Source organism: Microcebus murinus, chromosome 2 (genome assembly GCF_040939455.1).
Source record: "Microcebus murinus isolate Inina chromosome 2, M.murinus_Inina_mat1.0, whole genome shotgun sequence".
In the NCBI taxonomy this organism is placed as follows: Eukaryota; Metazoa; Chordata; class Mammalia; order Primates; family Cheirogaleidae; genus Microcebus; species Microcebus murinus.
The window spans coordinates 25,002,191-25,029,426 of record NC_134105.1 but is presented as its reverse complement, the minus strand read 5'-3'; the positions used below and the strand labels follow the sequence as shown (position 1 = coordinate 25,029,426).

Sequence of the window (27,236 nt, the reverse complement as noted above, 5' to 3'; positions counted from 1 at the left end):
TCTTGCTCAGACTGGTTTTGAACTCCTGACCTCGAGCAATGCGCCCGCCTCAGCCTCCCAGAGTGCTAGGATTATAGGCGTGAGCCACTGCGCCCAGCCAAAATTTTTTTAAACAACAGATTCATTTAACTGTTACCACAGTCAAAATACAACAGTACCATCACCTCAAAAAAGCTTCCATTTACAATCACACTCTCCTCTTATCATAATCCCCAGCAACCACTGCTTAGCTATCCATCATTATAGTTTTGTCTTTCTGATGTTAATGAAAAAATTATTCATGAAACTTGTTAAAGATGATAAGGTAGATGTTATTCAAGAAGGGGCCATGGAGAAAGATATGGAGACTGCTGCAATGGAGTCTCACAGTGGGAAAGAAATACTGTACTCAACTCCAACTTCGACAAGGGCAAGTGGGGATTTATAACCAAAGAGTTGGGGGAGGTGGTCAGTGGATAGGAAATTACTAAGAGGAAACAATATCAAGGGTTAAGGGGATTTTGGTTTATATTAACTTTATAGGATTATCACCGAAGGTAGGCCAGCGTGATAGAATACCTAGGATGGTCAGATACCAAGGGTGAGATATTTTTCCTAAACTTATTTAGCAGGATTCTTGTTCGAACTTGATATTACAAGGATAGAGAAGGAAGCCCAAGATTGGGCCTAGTCAAGCAGAGGACTCCAACGGGCCTGACTAAAGTTTGGGTCAAAGGAGAGCATCTTTGTCATTTAGAACAGCAGTCCCCAACCTTTTTGGCAGGGACCATTTCATGGAAGACAATTTTTCATGGGCTGAGGATAGGGTGGTATGGGCAGGTAGGCATAGCTCAGGGGGTGATGCCAGCGATGGGGAGTAGCTATAAATATACGTGAAGCTTTGCTCGCTGGCCCGCTGCTCACCTTCTGCTGGGTGACTTGGTTCCTAACAGGCCACAGACTGGTACTGGTCTGCAGCCCAGGCGTTGGGGACCATAGGTTTAGAATATCACATAAGTGGGATCATACCTTCTGGTTATATACCAAAAGTATATAACCTTCTGAAACCAACTTCTTTCACTCTGCTTAGTGCCTCTGAGATTCATCTAAGTTTTTGCATGTATCAATAATTCATTCCTTTTTATTGCTGAGTAGTATCCCATTGTATGGATATACCACAGTTTGTTCATCCACTCACCCACTGAAGGACATCTGGGTTATTTCCAATTTTTTGGCAATTATGAGTAGAGCTGTAATAAACACCATGTACAGGTTTTTATGTAAACTAAGTTTTTGTATCTCTAGGGTAAATAACTGGGAGTAAGAATGCTGGGTCATGTAGTAGGTATACAGTAGTTCCCCTTATCCAAAGGGGATAAATTCTAAGACCCCCCAGTGGATGCCTGAAACTGTGGATACTATCAAACCCTATATATATTATATTTTTTACCTATACGTATTATATGTATAACTTTATGAGAAACTGGAGGCCAGGCGCAATGGCTCATGCCTATAATCCCAGCACCTTGGGAGGCAGAGGTGCAAAGATTGCTTAAGGCCAGGATTCAAGACCAGCCTGGGCTATATAGTGAGACCCCATCTCTACAAAAAATTAAAAAATTAGCCAGGCATAATGGTGCATGCCTAGAGTCTCAGCTACTTGGGAGGCTGAGGTAGGAGGATCACTTGAGTCCAGAAGTTCGAGGCTACAGTGAACTATGATCATGTGCCACTGCACTCTAGCCTAGGTGACAGAGTGAGACCCTGTCACACACACAAAAATAGAACTGGAAAATTGTTTTCCAGACAGTCTGTACCATTTTGCCTTCCTACTAGCAATGTATGAGAGTTCTAGTTGTTCTACATCCTTGCTGGGACTTAATACTGTCATTATTTTTTTATTTTAGCCATTATAATAGGTATGTATGATAACTCATTCTGGTTTTAATTTGAATTTCCTTAATGGATAATATTTTGAACATCTTTTCACATGCTTATTTGTTATCTATGTATCCTCTTTACTGAAGACTTTAAGACTTTTGCCCATTTTAATTTTTATTATTTTTATTTTTTAGTTTTTGAGACAGAGTCTCACTCTGTTGCCCAGCCTAGAGTGCCGTGGCATCAGCCTAGCTCACAGAAACCTCAAACTCCTGGGCTCAGGTGATCTTCCTGCCTCAGCCTCTCAAGTAGCTGGGACTGCAGGCATGCACCACCATGCCCAGCTAATTTTTTTTCTATTTTTTAGTAGAGACGGGGTCTTGCTCTTGCTCAGGCTGGTCTCAAACTCCTGAGCTCAAATGATCCTCCTGCCTCGGCCTCCCAGAGTGCTAGGATTACAGGCGTGAGCCACCATGCCTGGCCTTTTGCCCATTTTTAAATTGAGTTGTTTGTACACACTCACACACAGCCTCAAACCCAGTCCTTTGCAGAGGTGCTGGCTTTAGTCACACCTATGTGTGCCAGTGCCTGGCCTGACCATTGGTCCTTTGGTGGCCTTGGACTGCTACAGAGCCACTCTGCTCTGCCACACCTATGGGAGCCTGCCCCAGCTTCATGGCTAGCCCAGTAGCAGTGCCCCCTGCCCCCATCCAAACCACCAGAGAGCTGCCCAGCCACACCACAGCTATGAGCACCTGTATCTGGCCTCTGCCAACTTGCCAGTGGCCACTGTCTCCCTGGGGAGACCACTAGATGGCCTGTCAGCTCTCCATGGCTATACCTGTCTGGCTGACATTTAGCCTGGTACCCTCGCCTTCAGCAAAAATCATACCACTGCCATCACAAACACCCATAGCCTAGGCAACTGAGGTGATCACAGATGTCACTGACTCAGAGACCACACTACTGAGTCCACCTAGAATTACTAGAATTAAAGCCAATGTACCACATCCAACCAACCAACACCTTAGAAAAAAAATCTCTCCTTATGAAAGGTACTACATAAAATTGGAAAAATTTTCCATTAGGTACACAGGTATCAACATAAGAACACACAAAAATAAACATGAAAAAGCAAGGAAACACCCCCAAAGGAACATGATAAATCTCCAGTAACAGACCCCAAAGCAAAGAACATTTATGAAACGCCTGAAAAGGGACTCACAATAATGATCTTAAGGAAAGTCAGCAAGATAAAAGAGAATACAGACAAACAATTCAATGAAATTAGAAAAACAATTTATTATCTGAATGAGAAATTCAACAGAGATATCAGTAAAAAAAAACTGAACAGGAATTTTGGAGCTGGAAAATTTATGAATGAAGTAAAAAATACAACTGAGAGCTTCAACAACAGACAAGATCAAGGAGAAGAAACAATTTCTGAACTTGAAAATAGGTCTTTTGAAATAACCCAGTCAGAGGGAAAAATAAAAACAAAAATGAAAAAGAATGAAGAAAGCCTATGGGACTTATGGAACAACATTAAGTGAACAAATGTTCACATTGTAGAAATGACAGAGAGAAAAGAGATGGAGAAAGGCATAGAAAACCTATTTAATGAAGTAATAGCTGAAAACTTCCCAAGTATTGGGATAGATATGAACATCCAAGTAAAGCTCGAAGGTCCTCGATTAATAAAAGACTTAAACCTAAGGCATGAAACCATAAGAATTCTAGAAGAAAATGTTAGAAAAGCTGGGCTGGGTGCAGTGGCTCATGCCTGTAATCTTAGCACTCTGGGAGGCCAAGGTGGCGGGTCCCTCAAAGTCAGGAGTTCGAGACCAGCCTGAGCAAGAGCGAGACCCCGTCTCTACTAAAAATAGAAAGACAATTAATTGGCCAACTAAAATATACAGAAAAAATTAGCCGGGCATGGTGGCGCATGCCTATAGTCCTAGCTACTTGGGAGGCTGAGGCAGGAGGATCACCTGAGCCCAGGAGTTTTGAAGTTTCTGTGAGCTAGGCTGACACCACGGCACTCTAGCCTGGGCAACAGAGTGAGACTCTGTCTTAAAAAAATAAAATGTTGGAAAAACTCTTATAGACATCAGCCTAGGCAGAGAATTTTTGAAGAAGACTACAAAACCAATCACAGCATCAACAAAAATAAATAAATAGGACCTGTTCAAATTAAAGAGCTTCTGCACTGCCAAGGAAACTATCACTAGAGCAAATAGACAACCCATGGAATGGGAGAAACTATTTGCATGCTACACATTCGATAAAGGGCTGATAACTAGAATCTATATAGAACTCAGGAAAATTGGCAAGAAAATATCAAACAACCACATTAAAAAGTGGGCAAAGGCCATGAACAGAAACTTTTCAAAAGAAGATAGACTAATGGCCAAGAAACATGAAAAAATGCTCAACATTTATAATCATCAGGGAAATGCAAATCAAAATCACAATGAGATATCACTGAACTCCAGTGAGAATGACTTTTATCAAAAAGTCTCCAAACAACAAATGTTGGCATGGATATGGAGAGATAAGGACATTCATACACTGCTTGTGGGATTGCAAACTAGTACAGCCTCTATGGAAAGTAGTATGGAGATAATTCAAAGAACTAAAAGTAGACCTACCATTTGATCCAGCAATCCCACTATTTGGTATCTACCCAAAGGAAAAAAAGACTTTCTATAAAAAAGACACTTGCATTCAAATGTTTATAGCAGCATAATTCACAATCACAAAGATGTGGAAACAGCCCAAGTACCCATCAATATATGTGTGGATTAACAAAGTGTGGTATCTGTATACCCGGGACTACTCAGCCATAAAAAAATGATGAGCTACCTATAGTATTAATATTATCTTGGATGGAGCTGGAATCCATTCTTTTAAGTGAAGTATCACAAGAATGGGAAAACAAACACCACATATACTCACTGTTAAATGGGTACTAATTGGTCAACACTAATATGCACATATGGGAAGTAACATTCATAGGGTGTCAGACAGGTGGGCGGGATGATGAGGGGATGGGTAAATCTGCCCTGTCTGGGGGATGGGCATGCTTGTTGGGTGGTGGAAAGGCAATTCAGGTAACCAAAGTATTTGTACCTCCATAATACTCTGAAATTTAAAAATAAAATAAAAAAAGCAAATACATAAAAAAAAACCCCACCCTTTTAGGGAACTAAAATGTACATTTCTATCTGAGGCGAGTCATCAAAGAGGCAGGAAAATGTTCTTTGCTATTTATTTTCTAGTATCTTTAAACCACAGGAGATAGGTCAACAGAATCGTCCAGCCAAAGGTCATGAGATCTTCCTCATGGTAGATAAGGTCTACTGAAACCACGAACTATAGTTGAAAAATAACCTGAAGCCACTATATGTGATATTGGTCACATAGGCCCAAACCACCAACCTCCCCCTGCCCCCTCTAAAAAGCCCTGTATTTCTGCATAATGGCAGGATGACAGTCTTTTGAGACACTTGTCTGCTGCCCACCTCATTTGCTGGCAAATTAATAAACTTCTCTTTCCTTTTCTTAAAAAAAAAAAAAATAGTCATTGATTAGATTCAATCTAAAAAGCTCCTCTCCATGGCACACTATAATCAAACTGTAAAAAGTCAAAGACAAACAGAGAATTTTAAAAGCTGCAAGAGGAAAGCTTCAAGTCACATATAAGGGAAAGCCTATAGGTTAACAGCAGATTTCTCAGCATAAACCTTACAGGCCAGGAGAAAATGGGATGATACATTAAAAGTGTGGAAAGAAAAAAACTCTGGCTGTCAAGAATACTATATCTTGCAAAGGTATTCTTCAGAACTGAAAAAGAAATAAAGACCTTCCCAGATAAGTAAAAGCTGAGGGAATTCATCACTATAATGACCTTACAAAAAATGTTTAAGGAAGTACTAACTACTGGAAATGAAAGGATGATAATTACTATTATGAAAATATGTGAAAGCATAAAACTCACCAGTAGAGGTAAATTCATAAAACAAACTCAGAATATTCCAGTGATTTAATAGTGCTGTGTAAATCTCACAACCTTCTAGTATGAAAGTTTAAAGTCAAATGGTAAAAAACAACAACAGCTAATTAGTGGCTAAGGAATACATAATAGATGAAGAAGTAAATCAAAGCAACAAAAATATAAATTGGAAGGGGAAGTAGAGTATTTTTTTCTGAGACAGAGTCTTGTTATGTTGCTTAAGTTGGCTTTGAATCAAAGCAACAAAAACATAAATTGGAGGGAGAAGTCGAGTATTTTTTTTGAGACAGAGTCTTGTTATGTTGCCCAAGTTGGCGTTGAACTCCTGGCTCAAGTGATCCTCCCACCTTAGCTGGAACTATAGGAGTGCACCAACATGCCTGGCTTTAGAATATTTTTATGTGACCAAACGTAAGTTATTATCAGCTTAAAATAATCTATTACTTTTATAAGACTCCTTACATGAGGATGGGAACCACAAAAAAAGAAATTACAGCAAATACACAAATGAGAAAGAGAAAAGAAACAAAGCTTAGCACCATGGGAAACCAACATACCACAAACAGAAACAAAAAAAGTGAAAGAAAGGAACAAAAGACCTACAAAACAGCCATAAAAAATTAACAAAATGGCAGGAGTAAGTTCTTATCTATCAATATTAACCTTGACTATAGATGCATTAAATTTTCCAATTAAAAGATATAGAGTGGTTGAAGGACAAAAAAGGAAAAAAAAAAAAAAAAAGACTCAACTATGTGGTGCCCACAAGAGGCTCACCTCACCATTAAAGACAAACAGACTGAAAGTGAAGGGATGGAATAAGATATTCTTTGCAAATGGAAACCAAAAGTGAGCAAAGTAGCCATACTTAGATAAAATAGACTTTAAGTCAAAAATGGTCAAAAGAGACAAAGAAGGTCATTATATAATGATAAAGGGATCAATTCAACAAGAGGATGCAACAGTTGTGAATATATATGCACCTAACACCAGAGCACCCAAATATATACAGCAAATATTATTAGATTCAAAGAGAGAGACAGATTGCAATACAATAATTGTATTGTAATAACTGTATTGCAATACAATACAGTAGGGGACTTCAACACTGCACTCTCAACAATGGACAGATCATCTGGACAGAAAATCAACAGAGAAACATCAGACTTAAACTACACCATAGACCAAGCGGACCTAACAAACATTTATAGAACATTCCATCCAACACCTGCAGAATATGCATTCTTCTTATCAGCACATGGAACATTCTGCAGGATAGACTGTATGTTAGACCACAAAATACATATTAACAAATTTAAGAAGATAAACATCATATCAAGTATCTTTTTGGACCCCAATGGTATAAAACTAGAACTCAACACCAAGAAAAACTTCAGAACTTCACACACATATGGAAATTTTTTTTTTTTTTTTTTTTTTTTTTTTTTTTTTTGAGACAGAGTCTCGCTTTGTTGCCCAGGCTAGAGTGAGTGCCGTGGCGTCAGCCTAGCTCACAGCAACCTCAAACTACTGGGCTCAAGGGATCCTCCTGCCTCAGCCTCCCAAGTAGCTGGGACTACAGGCATGTGCCACCATGCCCGGCTAATTTTTTGTATATATTAGTTGGCCAATTAATTTCTTTCTATTTATAGTAGAGACGGGGTCTTGCTCTTGCTCAGGCTGGTTTCGAACTCCTGACCTCGAGCAATCCGCCCGCCTCGGCCTCCCAGAGAGCTAGGATTACAGGCGTGAGCCACCGCGCCCGGCCTTTTTTTTTTTTTTTTTTTTTTTTTCACATATGGAAATTAAACAACATGTTCCTGAATGACCAATGAATCAATGAAGAAATTAAAAGGGAAATTTAAAAATTCCTTGAAACAAACAAGAATGGAATATATCATGCCAAAACCTATGGAACACAGCAAAAGATGTTCAAAGAAGGTAGTTCACAACAATAAATGCCTCCATCAAAAAGGAAGAGGGGGCTGGGGAGGAAAAATAAAGAAGAAAGGGGCCAGGTACAGTGTGTCGATGAAAAAAAAGTCAAGTCTGTAAAATAATTTTAAAGAGATTTATTTTGAGCCAAATTTGAGGACCATGACCCGGAGCCACTGCTAAGAGGCCTTGGGCAAGTGGACTCGCTGTGGCTGGGTTACAGTTTGGGTTTTATACATTTTAGAGACAAGGGTTATGGGTAAAGCCATTAATTAATGTGTGGGAGGTATATATTGGTTTGGCCCAAAAAGGAGGGCTATTTTGAAGCGGGGGCTTATAGGTTATAGGTGGGTTTAAAGATTTTTTAGATTGTAATTGGCTAAAGACATGAAGCTTTGTCTAAAGAGGTAGAATGTTTTTTTTTTTTTTTTTTTTTTTTATCCAGTCCCCGTGGGGACCGTCAAAAATTGCCAATGCCAACTATATTGCAAGTCGTCATGGCGGGGTATTGGGAAAAGTTTTCAATTAGCAATAATCGCGCCTCGGATAAACCTCATTGGCTATGATACTGCCACTGCGCAAAGCTAGAGGTGGAATGTTTTAACATAAACTGTTTACCAGAGGTAAGCCACCATTTGTTGTAAATAGAAGGCCTGCAGGTTTGTCTTGCATACCCTCAGGCCTGTTAATTGGTTATAAAGGAAGTCTCTAAGAAGGGAGGGGGGCATGATAAGGCCTGTCTGACCTCCCTCCTCCTGGCAGGCAACTTTGCCCTTGAATATTCTTTTGGCCACGAGGGGGTCTATTTAGTCAGCCGGTAGGGGTTGAGGATTTTAGTTTATAATTCCCCCCTTTTGGCTAAGATCTGTCATAGGCAGCATTTATGGCCAAACTTTTATTTTGTCTCATCTGTTGCCAGGGTGGTGTGGCTACTTGCCCTGGGTCTATTTAGTCTTTCGGTGGGACCCTTGTGGTCAAGAGGACCGAAGAGCCAAACTGGGGCTTATAGCCAATTAAATAAGCCATACAGGATGGGAGGTAGACAGGCACTCATTAATATGCTAAAATTTTTTAGATGACATAAGAGTAAAATGCAAAATATTAAAGGCAAGGCTACAAAACTAATTTATTTATAAGTATTGAGATATACTATATTTTTGGGTTTAGTGGTAGACTTGTAGCAAATATAAGCATTATTAACATTTAAGCTAAGGGAGTTTAGTAATTTATACTAAGGTGGCTGATAAATTACTCATTATATTTTTTTTGTATAATCTATAACTGATAAAAATTACACTCAGGGCCGGGCGCGGTGGCTCACGCCTGTAATCCTAGCTCTCTGGGAGGCCGAGGCGGGCGGATTGCTCGAGGTCAGGAGTTCGAAACCAGCCTGAGCAAGAGCAAGACCCCGTCTCTACTATAAATAGAAAGAAACTAATTGGCCAACTAATATATATAGAAAAAAAAAAAAATTAGCCGGGCATGGTGGCGCATGCCTGTAGTCCCAGCTACTTGGGAGGCTGAGACAGAAGGATCGCTTGAGCCCAGGAGTTTGAGGTTGCTGTGATCTAGGCTGACGCCACGGCACTCACTCTAGCCTGGGCAACAAAGTGAGACTCTGTCTCAAAAAAAAGAAAAAAAAAAAAAATTACACTCAGTAAGTTTTAAGTTTATAAAAAGCAGGAAAAAAGAACTTTTATGATTGGGATGGATATCTGCAGCATGTGGCCTGAAAAGACAAAGTATTTTTTTTAGTATTTTTTTAGGCTTTTGCGTGTCCCTCCTATATCTGGAGGGTAACTAATTCCATCCCTCAGAATTGGCCCTTATAATCTGGCACGCCCCCTCTTCCGCAATATTCCCTGGGCTCAGAGGGAGGATATTTGAACAGGGCTTTTGCAGATTCTATGGTTTTAAGGTCCCAGAGATCAGGTAAACTTGCTAATTACCTAAAATTTGTCAGGACTTTGGAAAACAAAACAAAAGAATTAGTAATGTTTTAAATAAAGAGTCTTTATATGAAAATTTAGTTTTGTCTCATGAGGTTTGAGTTAGCTATACTCATGGTCATATTAGATTTTTAATTAAAGTCTTGGAACTTTGTTTTGTTTTAGTCTAGTGGTATATATAATCTTTAAAGTTATTAGAAACCAGTATTTAAGTGGATTTGTCAGTCTTTTTTATGGCCTTTACTTGAAGAAGCCAATTTTAGACTTAGCCAGAAAGAACCACTCTCTGAAATGAATTAAAGTAAAACAATAACTTAAAAGATGATAAAACTTGACCAGCCATGGTTATAGACAGTTGATAAACTAAATTGGTTATTATGTGACATATAGCAATTTACATAACTATAATTATTATTGATACACATATTAAGACATGCCAATAATTTATAAAACTAGTATATTAATAACATATTTATACAAGTACAGCCCAAAGAAAATTAAACACCATTTTATATTTGACAATGTTTTTTGGATGGTTTTGACACATTAAATAAATTTAATGTCTTTTTTAGACTTTTAGTGATTTTAATGTATAAAAAGCTAGTTTAAGGTCAAAAGGCTGGATTTAGAATTTAACTTTTGGAAAGGTCATTAAATATTAAAGGCTTAAAGCATTTGTTTATATATAATCACAAACCACTATAAAATAATTTAACAAAGAAAGACATTAAATAAATCTAAAGGTGATAAAGTTATATAGATATAAATTTTAACCCTTTTTTTTTTTTTTTTTTAGTTTTTCTAGTTAGTCAGAACTTAATAAAGAGAGCACAGGGATTATTTGACAAAGTATAAAATGTTTTACTAAAGCATAAAATGCCAATTACCAAAATTAAACAAAAACCTTTTGTACTATACTATTTTTTATATTAAAAGGAAAAAAAATGTTATAAAATTAAATTGAGTACACATTATGTTATTTTATTAAGAGTAAATTAATATTGACAGATATTTTTGTTTTAGCTAAAATTTTTTAATAAATTTTTTTTTATAAACTTTATTTTTACCTGCACATACCATACACCATTTATAAAACATACCTTAAAACTTTTTATTTTGTCTTAACATTTTTTTTTTAAATAACCATTTATTTTAGGACAAAAATTTTATGCAAGATTTTTTTTTTAATATTACTTTTTGTTAACCTTTCTTACCTTACATTAACCTTTTTTACCAAAAACATATTTTTATATTTATTGTCCCTTTACATCTTTTTTTTACATAAGTGGAATTTTGTTTTTATTTTTTTTTTAATTTATTTAGCCCTTATTAGACAAAGTTATACATTTTAATAAGAACATTTTGTTTTATAATTTTTCTTATTAAAAAAATCTTATTTTTTGGTACACCTTATATGTAGAATTACATATAATGACTAGAATTTTTATTTTTAGTAACTTTAAATTTTAGTGAAAACTTTAAAAAGTAGGAAGTCATGAATTGTTTATTATAAGACACTTGTCATAAAACAAGATTGTAGGTTACTATAAAATTATAGCCAAATTAATAATTTAAATATATATGTATATATATTTTTTTAAGTGCCCAAATCCTATTTTTTGAGAACGGAGACTCAGTGTCTCAAACAAGTATAAGACTTATAATAGACAGACTGTAGTACAAGTTAATAAGAAAGCTGAATTTGTGTCTTTTTTTTGCAGTTTATTAAAAGGTGAATAAAAAATTTTTTGTTATTTTTATTAATATTATATGACAATCTAGTTTAAAAGAGAAAACCAAATTTTATTGTATTAGTGTACTAATGATTAAAGTTAATTTTAATAAAATCTTATAAACAAATTTATTTAATTTTAACCTATAAGACTATAAGACTTTTATAAACCTTTTATAACCTTTAACTTTTATATACACTTAATTTTTAATGATTATTTACATATTGAATAAGTAGTTTAAAAAAACAATAAATTAAACAAAATAATGGATTTAAACAGAACTCTAGAACAAATGGGCCTGACCGACATTTATAGGACATTTTACCTCAAAACCACTGAATACACATTTTTTTTATCAGCTCATGGGTCATTCTCTAAGATTGACCATATCTTAGGACACAAAGCATGTCTTAAACAATTTAAAAAAAAAAATAGAAATTATATTATGTCTCTTTTTAGATTACAATGGAGTAAATGTAGAAATCAATCCTAACAGGAACTTACATTTTTACACAAAATCATGGAAACTAAACAACCTTTTACTAAATGATTACTTTATAAATGAGGAAATTAAGATGGAAACCAAAAGATTTTTTTTTTGAACTAAATGACAACACAAGTTATTAAACACAAGTTATCAAAACTTGTGGGAGGAAAGTTTATTTCTATAAATGCCTATAAACAAAATTATCTTTTAACAAAACTAATACTTATGTTGTATAACATTTTTATTAAAAGAATTTTTGTATAGGGTTGTTTTTTTTTTATCTAGAAGTTTTAATTACACGTGCTAATCATAATGTCAACTCTTAGAAAAATTTAGGAAGTTAAACTTTGAACTGTTAGTTACTAATTTTATTAGTATTCCTAAATATAAAGCCATGAAGGTATATAAACTTATATTTAAGAACTGATGTTTTAGTATTTTACCTTATAAATGACCCATTTATAAGGGACATATAATGACATTTTAGGATCATCTTTTTTTTAACTTAACATAATGACTAAGATTTTAAATTATATGAAAACTTTATTTGTATTTATTGCATTTGTATTTATTTAATTCATCTATATTAGCAGCTTACTTAGATCTTTGCTATTAAAAGTTTAAGTTATTTTTTTATTAACCATTTTTATACCCTGTAAATTAGATATATATAACAGAACATGGATTAAAATACAAACTCAAATTTTATTAAAAATAAGCATTTTAATAAGACTTGTTCTTTTAAACAAATATAACATCACTTTTAAATTTTGTAAATATAGTAGTCATTTTAGAATATCTTGTTTAAAGGTATTAGCTAATTAGATCTTTCTAAAAGCCTTTATTTTAAGCTAGTTTTTTTTTTAATTTCATTAACATAAGATTTCTTGGCTGTAGACTGAGGAAAAGAAAACTTTTAGCATTAATTATTAGCACCTCAAACAATGATACAAAGCGGTTAACATGTTTTTTACATGAGACTCAAGATTAAGCTGTTTTTTAAAAAAACTATTTAAATGGTCTCAAAACAACGTTTAGTGCATAAACTTGAGCACATTTATAGAGTAAGATTACTTTGAGATTTTTATGGATTTTAACCATCATTTACTTTTTATTTTAAAATAAATTGCTATATAAAAATTAATAATTTAGAATTTTTTTTTTAGGCAAAAACTCTATTATAGTAACACAGTGTAATCATAACCAGCTAGATTGTAAAGAGTAGGACAAAAATGGACAAGACTAAGGTAAAACTAAAGCTTTCAATTTAAGTTTTTTATAACTTTCAGGACAACTTTGAATCCCTAACAGTACTGTTAAATGAGTTGAACACACCTTGTGCACCTCTCTACAGGCATTGAATGAGTGAAGGTAAACTATTTCTGCAGTTAGGATTAAAAGATTAAAACCAAAATGTTTTTTTTTAATACACCTTTAACGATTAAATTTGGGTTTTTTTCCCTCTATTTGTTGTTTTATTTATTCTAATTTGCTGACTCAGGCACATTTGCATTTTTACCTTAAATACATAAGTATTTTTGTTGGTAACCCAGATTCAGTTAATATCATTTGACCAAATATTAAATTTACTTTACTTATTAAAAATCACCCATTACTTTGTCTTTGGCTGAGTTTATATTTTTATCAAACTTTTACACCTTAAGAACTTAAAAATGTCTAGTAAAACCCAGGCAAAAACAAATGTATGCTGACAGTTTGAAAGCATTTTTATGATTATTTTACTAATAACACCTTCCTATTTATTAATAATAATACAGCTTATTTACCAACAGTTACTAAATTTATATGAAGCATTTGGGTTTAATTTATGAGCGCTTTTTTAATTTTAAAACAATTTGAAACTTATAAGCACAAACATGTGATACATGGACAGACACAAAACATACCCAAACATATATACTCTTTCAGACACATACATATACACAAAGTTTTGATAAATTTTACCCTAGAGTGTTATCCATGAAATGGTAACACAAACTCACCAGTCTGTAAAAGAAAGCTGGATTTAAATTTCTTCTGATGAGACTGGAACTTGTTTACCTGGCAAATTTTAGTTGACCTGATAGGTAACTTAATTAGGCCTGTGGATTAAAGTTTTGGGTAAAGCAGTTTTTACGGCAGTTTGATTTTTTTTCTTTAGTGCAAAATGAGTTTTCTATGTTAGCATTTTGGCTAGAACTGGCTGCAAGGTCTCTAGGTAGCCTTTTAATTGTAAATACCACAAACAATGAGTTATCTTAACATCACTAGAAAAAGTTAGCAGATTTTAGAGTAGCCAGAAAGGAAGAGAGAGATAGCTTGAGACATTTTAATAGTGGGGGGTCGACCATTTCAGCTCTGAATTTTTTTTGATGTAATTTTGCCCTTTCTTAAAAAACTTGTGCACAAGAATTAGCTATAACCAGCTGGAGCCCTAGAAAACCTGGCATGCCTTTGAATCTTTTTATTTACAAAAATACTTGCAAGTAGAGACGCCACAAACCAACTGGGGTGCCCCAACAGGAGTCATTTTCTTTGCCCTTTCTCACTCTTAAAGAATTTGTTTTTTATAGACAAGCCAATTGAAACTAGTTTTGAGAGGAAAAAAGGCAACGGAGAAAGCCCTTTAGAATGCACCTCTAAACCTAAATTAGGATCTCAAATAACAATTCTTAGGAAAAGAACCAGCTCAGAATAAACCAAGACCATCAACCAAAAACGGGAGGTCCGGATCTCAGGAGGACTTACCAGTTCCCGCCAAAGGAGAAGCTCGGAGTCGGAGGCCTAAAAGGGCCATGCCGGTACCTGGCGCGGAGTCCGCGCTGCTCCTTAGGCGGCCCTGAGTCTTCTCTGAGATCCTGCCGACTACGCCAAATTTGTCGACGAAAAAAAAGCCAAGTCTGCAAAATAATTTTAAAGAGATTTATTCTGAGCCAAATTTGAGGACCATGACCCGGAGCCACTGCTAAGAGGCCTTGGGCAAGTGGACTCGCTGTGGCTGGGTTACAGTTTGGGTTTTATACATTTTAGAGACAAGGGTTATGGGTAAAGCCATTAATCAATGTGTGGGAGGTATATATTGGTTTGGCCCAAAAAGGAGGGCCATCTTGACGCGGGGGCTTATAGGTTATAGGTGGGTTTAAAGATTGTTTAGATCGTAATTGGCTAAAGACATGAAGCTTTGTCTAAAGAGGTGGAATGTTTTAACATAAACTGTTTACCAGAGGTAAGCCACCATTTGTTGCAAATAGAAGGCCTGCAGGTTTGTCTTGCATACCCTCAGGCCTGTTAATTGGTTACAAAGGAAGTCTCTAAGGAGGGAGGGGGGCATGATAAGGCCTGTCTGACCACCCTCCTCCTGGCAGGAAACTTTGCCCTTGAATATTCTTTTGGCCACGAGGGGGTCTATTTAGTCAGCCGGTAGGGGTTGAGGATTTTAGTTCACAAGTGTGTCTCATATTTGTAATCCCAGCACTTTGTGAGGCCAAGGTGGAGGATTGCTTGAGGCTAGGATTTCAAGACCAGACTGGGCAACATAGTGAGACTCTATCTGTACCAAAAAAAAAAAAAAAAAAAAATTACCTGGGTGAAGTGGCACTCACCTGCAGCCCTAGCTACTCAGGAGGCTGAAGCAGGAGGATTGTTTCAGCCCAGGAGTTCAAGGTTTCGATGAGCTTTGATCATGCCAATGTACTACAGTCTGGGTGACAGAGTGAGACCCTATCTTTTTAAAAAAAAAAAAAAAAAGAAGAAAGATTTCTGATAAACAACCTAACCATGCATCTTAAAGAACCAGAAAAACAAGAACAAACTGAACCTAAAATTGGTAGAAGGGAGGAAATAATAAAGCTCAAAGCAGAAATAAACAAAATAGAGACTAAAAAAAATCAAAAGATCAATGAAACAAAAAGTTGGGTTTTTTTTGAAAAAATAAACAAAATCAACAAACCTTTAGCTAGACTAACCAAGAAAAAGGAGAAAAGGCTAAATAAAATCAGCAATGAAAAAGGAGACATTACAACTGATGTTACAGAAATACAAAGGGTCATAAGAGACTATAATAACTATATTCCAACAAATTTGAGAACATAGAAGAAATGGATAAATAGTATAATAGTATAATATAGTATAACACTAGTATAATAGTCCTGGACAAATACAACCTACCAACACTGTATTATAAAGAAACAGAAAATCTGAACAGACCTATAATGAGGGAGGAAATGGAGTTAGAAATAAAAAGTCTTCCATAAATTAAAAAAAGCCCAGGAGCGGAGAAGACGCCTGCGCCCGGCTTACCCATGCCGACGCATGCGCACGTGGGCTGCGGCCGCTTGAGCGACCTGTACGAGCCCGCGGAAGACACGTTCCTGCTGCTGGACGCGCTAGAGGCAGCTGCGGCCGGCCGAGCCGGAGTGGAAATATGCCTCGAAGTAGGGTCAGGGTCTGGAGTAGTACCTGCATTCCTAGCCTCTACGATAGGTCCTCGGGCTTTGTCCATGTGCACTGATATCAACCCCGAGGCAGAGATAGCACACTGTAACAAAGTCCACATACAGCCAGTAATTACAGATTTGGTCAAAGGCTTGCTACCAAGATTGAAGGATAAAGGTGATCTTCTGGTGTTTAATCCCCCCTATGTAGTGACTCCACCTGAAGAGAAGAAATTTTAAAAACAACGAAGGCAAAGGGTCTACAAGGGACCACTCCACTTTCCAGGCAAGCAGGCCAAGAAGTCCTTTCAGTCCTCAAGTTTACCAAGTCCTAATGGACAGTGGGTGCTGAGAGCTACTGGAAACTGAGTGTGTTCAGCATATTTTGAAACTGAAGTTATTTCTTGATTAACAAGGAATTGTTTAGAAATTTGTCCTAAATAAGGAGGTGGAAAGGTAGGGCATTTCCTTTCACCCAGGAATCAAGCCTACAAATGCAAGTAAATATGTATATTATATTTATAATTTATATTTTATATATAAAAATTATATATGAAAGGATATTTATTTCAAATAGCAAAACAATGGAATCAACCTAAATATCCATCGGTAAGGAGACTGGTTTAATATTAATAATTTGTAGTATCCATTTCACTGAACTTGCAGCCATTAAACATGAGTCAGGTCTGTTTATACACACACACACACACACACACACACACACACACACAAAGCCTTCACTGCTTGTGCCTTCACTGCTGAATTCTACCAAACATTTAAAAAAAATAACTAATGCCAATTCTTCTCAAACTATTCCAGAAATTAAAAAGAAAGGAATACTCCCAAACTCATTTTAAGAGACCAACATAACCCTGATTCCAAACAGACAAATACACAATGAAAACAACAAAAACCACAAGCCAATATCCCTGAGGAGCACGGATGCAAAAACTCTCAATAAGATACTAGCAAACTGTATTCAATAGCACATCAAAAAGATCATTCATTGAGTCAGGCATGGTGGTTCATACCTGTAGTCCTAGCAGTTTGGGAAGCTGAGGCAGGAGGATATCATGGGATCAAGAGTTCAAGACCAGCCTGGGCAACATAGTGAGACTCTGTCTCTACAAAAAAAAAAAAAAAAAAAAAAAAAAAAGAAATGACGTGGGTGAGGGTGATTGCTTGAGCCCAGGAGTTTGAGTTTGCAGTGAGCTATGATAATGTCACTGTACTCTATCCAGAGCAACAGAGTAAGACTCTGTCTCAAAAAAAGAAGGAAAAAAACCCCAAACAAACCAAAAACCCAATAAAACCCCAAAGATCATTCACTGTGAGCAAGTGGGATTCATCTTAGGGATGCAAGGATGGTTCAACTTACACAAATTAATAAATATATATCACATTAATAAAATGAACAATAAAAACGATAGGATCATTTTAATAGACACCAAAAAAAAAAAAGCATTAGAATTCAACATCCCTTCATCATAAAAACTTACAACAAATTAAGCATAGAAAGTCAGTACCTCAACACATTAAGAGCTGTATATGACAAACCCACAGCTAACACTATATTGAATGGGGAAAAGCCAAAAGCTTTCCCTCTAAGGTCAGGAACAAGACAAAGACGCTCATTTTCACCACTCCTATTCAATATAGTATTGGAAGTCCTAACCAAAGCAATTAGGCAAGAGAAAGAAATAAAAGACATCCAAATTGAATTATCTTCTAGAAGATAATGTGAAGTAGAAGCATTGATATTCATTTTTTAAATGTTTGGTAAAATTTACTAGTTAAGCTATCTGGGCCTGGAAATTTCTATCTTGGAAAGTTTTCAATTCTGAGTTCAATTTCTTTAACTTGTATATGACAGGTTATCTGCTTCATCATGGGTGAGTTTTGCTAGTTTTTGGTTTTTGAGCTATTGGTCCATTCCACTTGTTAACAAAGATCATGAAGTCTGCAGAGGAAAAAAAGGAGAGCTTTTACTTTCCATAAAAAAAAAAAAATCTGTAGATTGGGGAGATATATCTCTAGATGTGAAATGAAAATGTGCTCCACAGAACAAAGAAGGGGCCTGGCTTAACGAGGGAAAACTCCCACCCAGCAGCCTTCAATCAAGGTCCTTGTATGTAAATGAAGAATTCGATCCTGAGGGACTGAAGACAGCTGAGTCCCAAATGGACAGCTTTCAAGGCCACAGTCTCTGATGGATTCTCCTTTCAGGTGGCTGCTGGGAAAAGTTTTCTGGCCACGGAATCTCAGTTTAGGTTACAGGAACTGCCTCAGTTCAGAGGTGCAAACAAGATGTTGTCTGGAGCTGCCCTGTCTGGGAACAAAGGAGCACACGACCGTCCTTCTCTTACTCACCATGACCACTGGGTTCTTATTTTACACACCCAAATAACTGATTTTTTTTTTCTATATTTGGGACAGACGGGGTCTTGCTCTTGCTCAGGCTATTCTCAAACTCCTGAACTCAGGCAATCCTCCCACGTTGGCCTACCAGAGTGCTAGGATTACAGGTGTCTTGAGCCACTGCACCTGGCCACTTATGTTGTTATATTTTAGTTAGAGTTTACATGGTATATCTTTGCATCCCTTTACTTTTAACTTTTATGTAACATTTTATTTGAAGAGTATTTTTTTCTTTTATTTTTGAATCCCAAAACAGCTTCTGTTTTTTTTTGAAGGGTATTGAAGACTGCATATAGTTGGATCATTTTTAAAATTCTGTTACGATAATCTCTTTTTTTAAAGTGGTGTTTGTAGATCAGTTACATTTAATGTAACTATAGCTATGTTCAGATTTAGGTATACTATTTTAATATTTGTGCTTTTTTTGGATAATTTGAACATTTTTAAGTATTTCATTTTAATTGCTCTATTGTGTTTATGACCATATTTGTGTATAGCTTTTTAGTGGTTGATCTAGGGATTATAATCAACATAATTAACTTTTTATAGTCCACCTAAAATCAATATTTTGCCACTTCAAGAAGAGTATAGAAGTGTTACCACCATATAAGTTTATCTTCTCCCCACCCTTTATGTTATATTATACAGTAGAATTGAAAACCCCATCAGACAGTGTTATAATTTTTGCCATCAACTATCAATTTTTTAAAGAAAAGCTCAAGAGAAGAATAGTCTGTTATGTTTACCCAGGTATTTACCATTTCTGTTGTTCTTCCTTCATGCTTGATATTTCAGATTTCCTTCAGGTATCATGTCCTTCTGTCTGAATTGCTAAACTTCCTTTAGCAATTCTGTTTTTAAAAATAATTTAATCCAGTGATTCATATATTTCCAATTTATTTTTTCTTTTCTTTTTGTTTTAGGGGTGAGGTGTTGCTCCATTGCTCAGGCTGGAAAGCAGTGTAGTGGTACAATCGTAGTGCACTGTAATCTCAAACTCCTGGGCTCAGGTGACCCTCCTGCCTCAGTCTTCCAAGTAACTGGGACTACAGGCATGTGCCACCATGCCCTGCTTAGCAATTCTTTTAAAGCAGGTCTGTGGGCTACAAATTCTTTTGGTTTTCCTTCTCTGATAATGTATTTATTTTACCTCCATTCTTGAAGGATATTTTCACTGGATATAGAAGTATATTTCCTAATAGTTTAGGGATAAAAAAAATCCCAGCAAGGTGCTGATGCTATCTGATGACTATCATTTACCTAATCAGAATACCTGGAAGATGGAGTACTCAGATTCACCAGTCTAAGTCATATAATGACACTTTGACCTCCCCTCTCCCTTGATCTAGCCTTTTTTTAATTATTTATTTTTTAATTAAAAAATTTTAATATTATAATTTATAGTAGAGACAGGGTCTTGCTCTTGCTCAGGCTGGTCTCTAATTCCTGAGCTCAAACGATCTGCCCACCTTGGCCTCCCGGAGTGGTAGGATTATAGGCGTGAGCCACCGTGCCTGGCCAATCCAGCCATTTTTGAAGTCCAACTCTTGAACTTCCAAATTCTGTGAGCCAATAGATTATCTTTTGAACATAATCTACTTTGACTTGGTTTTATGTCATTTGCAGCCAAACATCCTGATTAATACAATCGTGCAGGCATAACAATGTTTTGGTCACTGATGTACTACATATATGATGGTGGGCCCATAAGATTATAATACTGTATTTTTACTGTACATTATCTATGCTTGGATATGTTTAGATACACAAATACCATTATGTTATAACAGCTTACAGCAAGTACAGTAACATGCTATACAGGTTTGTAGCCCAAGAGCAATACAGTCTATACCATACAGCCTAGGTGTATAGTAGACTATACCATCTAGGTTTGTTTAGGTACCCTCTATAATGACTGCACAATGACAAAATCACCTAATGACACATTTCTCAGAACGTATCCCTATTGTTAAGCCACATATGACTGTATATATATTCATGAACAATTCCTAACAATATGTATATTTTAGCCTATAGGTTAATAAAGTTTGTCTCACTAGACAAGACAAAGCAGTTGAACCTATAAGACATGTAGGCTCCTGTTTTTAATAAATAAATAGCTCTTACAAGTAAAAAATATCAATGAGAGGTAAGCCCTAGTGCTTTTGTGTAACAACTTTACATAAAACAGGAAAACTGGAGTAGTGAGTATACATCCCTGCTTCTGATAATAAGAGTAAAAAGAAAAAATGCTATAAGAAAGATTGGATCCTGGTTCCAAGTGAGGACTTCCATTGGGAGGAAAATTCCTGTGCATGGAGGCAGGATAATTTTTGAAATATTAATTTATGTTGTTTATCTTGTATCGTTCATCCCTTGCATCCTCATTTTAGGGATTTTGGTAGGACCCAAAACAGAAGCTGTTGGAAGTCAAGAGTTGGTCCTAGGTTTTGCAAACATTTAAGCTGACTGAAAAGATTATGAAAGTATCCAGGAAAGGAGGGGACAGGAGGGAATGATTTCAGAAGGGTAGGAGGAAGGTGAAGTTTATAGGTTGTGTGATCTAAGGGTACCTGCCCCATATCTTTGACAGCATAGTGGGGAGAGAGCTGGACTCTGGACACAGGGAATCATGTCCTTGCTTAAGATGCTCATGCCCCCAGCCACTGGTCCTGATGAGAACACGCAGCCTGGAGCAATGGCCATCTCTGGGGAAACCAGTGTAGACTATTAAGCCAATGGTTACAGAGCCTCTATGATGCTTTGGTGGTAAGACATCCCCAGACCTATACATAACCCCAGTGATATTCTTTCTGGGAGCCCCAGTCATGACTGAGACTAAATTTTCTGCTGGTGTATAGCAACATGAAGTCTGACTTGAATTAAATGTGATTATGAGAAAATAAAGAAATATGTTATTTCTGCCATACCTGAGTATGCTCTAAAATTCATATTTTGCTTTTGGATAAAGCATTGGAATCCAACCTGGTTCTTTGATTTACCTCTTTTGATAAGTATCTGAAGAGAGAGGCCCTTGCGCAGTCAAGCCATAGTCCAAGAAGAGTCCCCAGGATCTCATGCAGAGCCAATGATATTCCTATCCTTTGGAGAACACAAAGACATTAACTGGTTTGAGTTCAAGAGTAGTTCAGAAAGAATGGGAGTTAATAATACCACTTTATTCTTTGTATTCTATAACCACAAAAAAGGCTTTATTTATTTTTTAAGAGCCTAGTGCTAAAATTGCTTCATTTGATTATCCCGTGTGTGGTTTATCCATTTAGCATACTTGATTGCAAGTAATATAGAATTCAACTTTAATGGGCTTAAAAAAGGAAATGCATTGACTCATAAAATTGAAAAGTACAAAAAGAGGACAAGCAATATACTTGGTTCAATCAAGGTTAGGTTGCATTTTTCTGTAATTCTCTCAGCTCTGCCCTCTTTGATAGGCTTTAAATTCTCAAGTTGGCTTCTTCATGGTAGTAAGGTGGACACCACAGAATATACTTCCTCATTCACAATCAGGAAGAAAGAGAGTATTTCTTTCCATAACTATTGGACCAGCTGGCCTATCTGGGGTCTTGTGCTGCTTCTGAATCAATTATTATTATCACAATCTTGTGTGATAAGGAGGATGGGACATTTTTATTGAATTATACCAATCAGGGCCCACCCCCAGACTTGGAGGCAGTATGAGTCACATTCAAAGCACATGACTGCCACAGAGTGAGGACTGTTGGAATGAATGATTGCATAAGTAGCACCATTTCAAATACATTTTCAAAAACAACTCACAGAAATAAGATGGAAGACATACACTAAATTTAAAGTATCTTTAAGACAATGAGACTGAGAGTAGATTTATCTTTCCCTTACATTTTCACTTAAAAATCTATATCTATATCTGTGCCTATAAGTCTATCTGTAGATATATATCCATGACCATAACCACATATCACTTCTATAATGGAAAAATAAAAACCAGTCCACAAACTTATGGGAAAAAATATCAACAAAGAATGATGCAAAATAGCAAAATGAGATTTCACCAGATATTTAGTATACAGCTAATTGCCAATAAATGGAACAATCTGCAAAAGGAAGAGTAAGAATGAGTCATAATTCTGTTTATCTCCTGGAAGAGCCCTTCTCCCTCTTTAAGGCATTTTATGCTGAAGAAAAAGTTTTAAAAACACTATAATTATGTGCAACATCCTGTCTCAGGACAGCTATTTGGAATATATTTGGGGTTTTATTTGCTGGTTATCAAACAAATAAACTCAACTGAAACTTTTTATGTAGGTCTGGCTTTGCATTTCTGCCTCACATGCACTTTCTATCTGTTTCTGGAACAGCATTTCTTGGTTTCTTACAGCCCCTGTCTCCTAGTACCCTGTACATTATGGGACATGGAGCTGTCACTTGGTAAGTGTCTTTTTTTTTTTTTTGTGGGGGGCCAAACCACGTGGCTTTATTATACACTCGTGGATGAGGTTCTGGGGCCCCAAGAGCGGGGGGCCCCCGGAAGTCGCCCGGTAAGTGTCTTTTTAATGAATGGATGGGTGAATGTATCCTTTATGCCTCAGGATGCCTTTGTGTCTCTCATTCTCACCATCTCTGAGCAATGAATACAAACGACCCAGTGCTGAATAAATTCATCTTGACACTGGCTTGTTTTTTCAGCTGACATCAAACCTTGAGGGGATACAGGTTTTGGCACTGGTCCCCCATGCTTCTTTGTTGACTTCTAAGGAAGGTTTGAGGTCACTCTGGGGTGAGCCACTTGGTAACATCTGAAACAAGAATCTCCCACTTTTTAGGATTGAATGTCAGTAAGGAGTATTCTTTTCCTGCTAGCTCGTCTCCCCATTTCCAAGATTGACATAGGGCAATATTATTTTTGGAGTCAGACAGCAGATGTAAATATGGCTCTACCATTTACCAGCTGAATAACCTTAGGCATTAACCTGTGTGAACTTCAGTTTCCCCGTGTATAAAATGGTGAAAGCAACAGTACTTTCCTTATGGGGTTGCTGAGAAGATCAAATGGAATAATGTATGTAAAGCACATCTGCCCTAAACTGAATGCTGAATAAATGTTAGTCATTGTTATTATTTGACAGACATCTGTTGAGTGTTGTCTCTGTACTAGATAGTGAGGATTTTTAAATCCTTACCACTACACTAGATGGTGGTGATTTTTTTAAAAAGCACCAAGATAGATACAGTTCTTGCCTTCATGGAGCTGGTCTGCTCGGGGATTTGGACATGTTCATAGGCATTGCCAACGTGAGGCTACGAGAGTGGAAGCACAGGGTGATCTCACCTATTTTGGGCTTCAAGGTAAAGGAAGGGTTCCGGGAGAGTTACATAAAAATCGATACAAGAAAGCTGAGTAGGATTTAGCCAAGTAAAGAGAAGGAGGAAGAGTATTTTAGGAACAGCATGTTCAAAGGCTCAGAGGCAAGAAAGATCCTGAAGCATTTGAGGAGTTGAAATAAATTCGGCATACCGAAGCCTATCATGCAAGGTGGGAGTGGTAGCAAGACATGAGGCTGGAGGTGGATGGGGCCATATCATGCTGAGCATTATAAACCAGATTAGGAAGTAGGAAAGGGAGTGGGAAGACATAAAAGATTTAGTCAAGGAAGTCACTTGATTTGCATTTTAGGAAGACTGCTCTGGCTGCTGCTGTTGGGGGTAAGGATGGGGAGGGCAGAATAACTGCAGGTACAGAAACCACTGAAGAGTAGCTCAGAGACTTGCTGTCATCTAAATCAGAGATGACAGTGGCCTGAACCTGGAGGGTAGAAGTGGGGATGGAGAAAAACAGACTGGTTCAAGAGATAGTTAAGAGAAAGAATCAGTGTGGCTGAATGGAGGGGATGAAAGAGGTGGGCGTGATGATCAGAGAACCTGATGGATGGTAGTATCCTTCCACGGTGGGGAACACAGATGGAGAAGCAGGTGAAGGGTGGAGCACTGGGACAAATGATGGGTTTAATTTCAGATACGTTGAGTGGGAGGTGGTGTGGAATACCCAAAGGTAAATTTTTTTTTATTTTTAAGACAGAGTCTTGCTCTGTCACCCAGCCTACAGTACAGTGATGTCATCCTAGCTCACTGCAGCCTCAAACTCCTAGGCTCAAGTGATCCTCCTGCCTCAGCCTCTGGAGTAGCTGGGGCTAAAAGTGCACGCTATCACACCCAGCTAATTTTTCTATTTTTCACAGAGATGAGTCTTGCTCTTGCTCAGGCTAGTCTCGAACTCCTGACTTAAAGCAGCCTCCCAGAGTGCTAGGATTACAAGTGTGAGCCACCACACCTGGCCAAAGGGAAATATTTAATAGGCAGTTGCATAAACAGTTCAGAAGAAATACCTGGGAAGAAATTATAGCTTTGTGAGTCATCACATAGAGTTGATTAGGGACAAAGAAGTGGGTGGTGAGTGTGTCCCCACTGTGGGCAGAGTGAGGAGAAAAGGGCCAAAAAGAGAAACCTTGAGGAACATTGATAAATAAAGAATTAGTACAGATATATAAAAATAAAAAAGAGACTACAAAGAAATGGTCAAGGTGGAATGGGGAAAACTTAGAGAATAGGGTATTACAAAGACAAGGAATGAAGGGGGTCTAAAAGAGGATGAGGCTAACAACAGCAATGCTATTGACTGATGAAATAAGGACTGAGAAATATTCATAGGACTTAGCATCAAAGTCATTAGTGAATTTACTGAGTGGTTTCTGTAGAAGGCAGCACCCAGAAAGCAGTGGATTGAGGAGTGGGTGTATTTGAAGAAGTGGAAACACAAGAGTGTAGTCAACTCTTTCATGGGGTATATGGCTGTGACAAAGAAGAAAGCCGGTAGTTAGACCCTCCCTCCTTTGTAATCCAAGGAAAGAAAAAATGGTAGGTGGAACTCAGAAAACTTTGTGAGTGTGGTGCCAGGAACTGAGAGAGCTCTTATTTAATGGTGCTGATAGTATTTTCTCTATGAAATAAGAGGTCAGGTCATCTCCTATGAGTGAGGTGGTAGGGTCAGAGCTTTGAAAAGAAAGAACCTTTGAACAGTCATTGTGAAAAATGGAAGAGAGAACTACAAAAGAATCACGGGAGGCTTTCTGGACAATACCATTAGCCCAGTTGAGGTTAAGGACCTTGAATTTATATTTGTACCAGCTTGGCAGGCTGTATGATTTTTACCAACAATGATAAGCAGCCCAAGTGTGGGCATGGAGGATTGTTTTTCAAGGTAGGTGCAACAGAAGGTTCACAGGAGAGAGATGAGGATATTGGCAAGTGACTACTAGCAATGATGCAGTATGAACTGTTACCTGAATACATAAGGAAGAGCAGATAGCAGTAGGTTAAATAGGATGAAAGTAGACTGATTAAGGAACAGAGGTCTTTATAAAATAGAAGGATAGCCTCAGTGAGAGAAACTGAGTGAGAAAACAGAAAAGATAGAAGGCTGTGGTCAGAAAGTGGGATATCTGAAAACATTATTTCAGAGGTGGAGCAATCTTAGGTGATCAGAGGGTTCATGATGCAGCCATTGGAATGGGGAAGCTCAAGTGGAATGGGGCAAAGTTCACTGAAAATAAGAACTAAATAAATAGGTTAACTGAGAGACCAGGATGTTAGAAGTATCCATGAGATTGGTGACACTGTGGCAGGAATTGGGGTGGGGAGGACAACAGTGCGCCAGCAGCTAAATTTTTCAATGAGTGTGTTGGAGAGTGACAAGGAGATGAGTAGATGCCAGTGATAAGGACAGGGAAGGTCTAATAAAGCCTGATGGAATAAGCTTTAAATGAACATGAATTTTTACATGAGTGCAGCAAATGGGGAGCAAAGAGGATATAGATTCAACTTTGGATCCTGAGGCAGGTGGACAGGAGACTAAGTATCCCACTTGAGAGTGCTGCAGGTGAAGTAGTTGTCCTCAGAAATATGCAACAACTAGCAACATTGGTTTCATGAAAAAAAAAAAAAGAATAAAAAAAAAAAAAGAAAGAAGCAACTGTCAGGAGAACACAGAGGAGCATGTCAAAATGAAAAAAGGGAGGCCGGGTGTGGTGGCTCAAGCCTGTAATCCTAGAACTCTGGGAGGCTGAGGCAGGTGGATTGCTCAAGGTCAGGAGTTCGAAACCAGCCTGAGCAAGAGTAAGACCCTGTCTCTACTCTAAATAGAAAGAAATTAATTGGCCAACTGATATATATATAAAAAAATTAGCCGGGCATGGTGGCGCATGCCTGTAGTCCCAGCTACCCGGGAGGCTGAGGCAGAAGGATCACTCGAGCCCAGGAGTTTGAGGTTGCTGTGAGCTAGGCTGATGCCACGGCACTCACTCTAGCCTGGGCAACAAAGCGAAACTCTGTCTCAAAAAAAAAAAAAAAGAA

General features: G+C 37.2%; 1 long non-coding RNA gene, 1 other non-coding gene and 1 pseudogene across 2 annotated transcripts in view; 1 reads left to right on the top strand and 2 right to left on the bottom strand.

Moving 5' to 3' along the window:
- The window catches only part of LOC105871766 (uncharacterized), a 32,453-nt gene that overhangs the window by 1,260 nt on the left and 3,957 nt on the right, over positions 1–27,236 (bottom strand). The window contains exon 3 of the long non-coding RNA XR_012923275.1: positions 21,833–21,927. This is a non-coding gene — a long non-coding RNA (uncharacterized LOC105871766). The remainder of the gene's footprint in view (positions 1–21,832; positions 21,928–27,236) is intronic.
- On the top strand, positions 329–16,747 carry LOC109731365 (methyltransferase HEMK2 pseudogene; annotated as a pseudogene).
- On the bottom strand, positions 8,256–8,396 carry LOC142869654 (U4 spliceosomal RNA). Its single transcript, XR_012918234.1, has one exon. It is a non-coding gene; the product is annotated as a U4 spliceosomal RNA (small nuclear RNA).